Here is a 2,929-nt window from a genome sequence, read left to right on the forward strand (position 1 = left end):
ATTTCTTGACAGTGTTTGGCTGGTTCTGTACAAAGTATCCCATTTGAAACAAATCATTGGAACCAACAGAACCCTGCACCTGGCAATGCATCTTGTGCAGGCAGACCTGGCTCCTTAGAGTTATTGGCTCACCTTCCCTGATTCTTCTGTTGAATTTCTTGAACAAAAATGAACTCTTTGGCTTTTGCACACTAAATCTGGTTCTTGGACATTTTCTATTCTATCTATCTATCTATCTATCTATCTATCTATCTATCTATCTATCTATCTCTGTCTGTCTCTGTTCCTCATACTCTAGGCGGCCTCCAATCTTACCCACTTTATTCTCTTCCTCTTCAGCTTTCCAGGACCTTGCATTAGAAAACCTTCAATCACTGTGCACTTATTAAGCACTTAGTAGGTGGCAGGCCCTGCTCTGGGAGAGATGATGCATCATGAGCAGACCCAAGGTCCCTGCCCTGTGGAATCCACATTTGGAGGCCTCAAAGGGGCACCACCGTGGGAGCACAACCGGTTGGTGCTGTGACCTTTCCAGGTGCACCTGCCTGCCTTGGCCTAGGGGCACTAGCAGTGGGTATGTATATGTATATATATATATATATATATATATATATATATATATATATATATATATATATGTTTAACATATACATGTATGTTTAACATATACATGTATGTTAAACATATATATGTATGTTTAATATGCAAGCACTTCAGGAAAACAGCAGGCCTCCAGTGATTCCAGTGATAACTCCTTACTTCCTGGAGCAGACATTGCACGTGATTGCATGTTTTACACTTGTTATTCTGTTTTGTTTTTTTTTAAGAGAGAATTTTTATAAGAGTTTATTTGAGCCAAACTGATGATATATACTGGGGAGCAAGATCTCAAATGCTCCCTGTTTCACACTTCTTAAAGTGACATAATGGCCATGCTTACCAGACTCTCCTAACGGTATCCATGCCTCCCCTTAACCTGTTTACATACAGCCAGTCTATAATCCATAAAAATATGAGGCAGCATTAATTAAAATAGTGATTTATTATTTCTATCTTAACTAGAAATTCTCCAGGTGAAGATTATACATTAACTCCATTTAAAATCAAAGAACTTAAAGTTAACAGTAGATCTTAAAATGGCAACTTGAGCTGATACATAATAGAGAAATGCACGTAGGAATCATACGATTCCTAAAAATGTTTACCCAAAAATTGTAAATGGAATAATTGTCACTATGATTTGTAGAATTATAAGATTTACTCTCCATTTAAAAGGTATTATATGGTATATTTATTTGCTGGAACACATAATTTTATTTTTTATTTTTTAAGTGACTCATTTAATCAGCTTTGATGGTATACACTATATGCAGTCAAACATAAACATAATCCCATATGTTACTGCTAATAAGGAAAAAAACACTACCACTTTGAAAAAGACCCTTTAGCTAAGCGGCTGTGAGAAGGAGCCTGTCAAAATTCTGTTAAAACTGAAATACTATCATTCTGACAATCTCTGAACGTAGATTACATAATAGTCTAGATTTATGTGGATCATTTCCTTGCAAATTTATAATTGAAAGCTAATCATTAATGCACAGAATATTGCAAGAGGTGTATTAGTCAGGGTTGTCGAGAGAAACAGAACCAACAGAATCTATTTTGTTTGCATTGAGATATTTCTGTTTATCTCTCTATCTATCTACCATCTCTTTATCTATCATCTATTTATTTTAAGGAATTGGCTCCTGAGATTGTACAGTCTGCGAAGTCTGAAGTCTGTACGGCAGTACAGCAGGCTGGAAATTCACGGAAGAGTTGCTGCTGCTGTCTTGAGTTGGAAATCCATAGGGAAGGCCAGCAGGCTGAAAACTCAGGTGGGATTTCTGTGTTGCACTCTTGAGGCAAAATTCCTTCCTGGAACACATAATTTTAAATTTTACAAAAAAATGTTTATTGGACTTAAAGTTTTCTTATTTGGCCAGTAAAACCAGGATAGGAAATTTAGGAAATTCAAAATTAAGATATTGAAGAGAAAACAAGTCCAAGACGTACACAAACCAGAATACTATGCTACCAATCTTTTCTACATTACTGGAAAATCTGGGAGGCAACAAAAAATAGTTTTTAGAGTGAAAGTATTAAACTGGTCTGATGCATACAAGTCATCTTTAGAAATATGACATGACATAAAAATTTTCTATGCCACTGTATGTCAATTATTAGAATTCTTTCAAGTGTTTAAAAGCATTTGAGATTCACCCTTTTATCATCTTTATTTTTTTCCCCTTATTCCTCATTCCTAGCACTAAAACCAGTAATTTGCCCACAGCTAGAATTTTTTAAACTCACTCTTGGACTCCATGGGACCCTGGGAACAGAAGTTCGGTTAAGACCTCCCACTTTGAGGAGAGGTACAACTGAATACACACCACACATCGGGATGCCTGTGTTTGCTTGGAGTTAGACTGGAGTCTAGACAGGCAAAGGCCAGGAAAAATCATCCCTTTTCCCCTCTCAGCCTGGGCGATGATGCCTGGAACCGTTGGACCTCGCCCCACCAGCGTTTAGGAAGTCGGTAGAAAAGGTCCTGAAAAAAAAGAAAAGAGAAAAACAGGATTCCCTGACCGGGAATCGAACCCGGGCCGCGGCGGTGAGAGCGCCGAATCCTAACCACTAGACCACCAGGGAGCCACGAGGAGAGCTGCACCTAGCATCATTAGATGAAAAATGTTGACAGTGAAGGTTAGTTTTCTGAAACGCAGCAGAACTGAATGTGAGTCCCAGCGGCACGGGGCTGAATGCAGCTGTGCCCTTGCCCAGCTGCTCATCACCTTCACCTCTCCCAGACCTGGAGGACGCTTTGGGCTCTGAGATCAGACTGCAAGGTCACTGAGCTGGGTTGTGTTCTAGTCCAGCTTTAGCACTG

General features: G+C 39.0%; 1 non-coding gene across 1 annotated transcript; it reads right to left on the reverse strand.

Moving 5' to 3' along the window:
• Nucleotides 1-2,619: 2,619 nt before the first annotated feature.
• On the reverse strand, nucleotides 2,620-2,691 carry TRNAE-CUC (transfer RNA glutamic acid (anticodon CUC)). Its single transcript has one exon. It is a non-coding gene; the product is annotated as a tRNA-Glu (tRNA).
• Nucleotides 2,692-2,929: the final 238 nt, after the last annotated feature.

This window comes from Rhinolophus sinicus, chromosome 7 (assembly GCF_057876585.1).
Source record: "Rhinolophus sinicus isolate RSI-liver-muscle chromosome 7, RSI-T2T, whole genome shotgun sequence".
In the NCBI taxonomy this organism is placed as follows: Eukaryota; Metazoa; Chordata; class Mammalia; order Chiroptera; family Rhinolophidae; genus Rhinolophus; species Rhinolophus sinicus.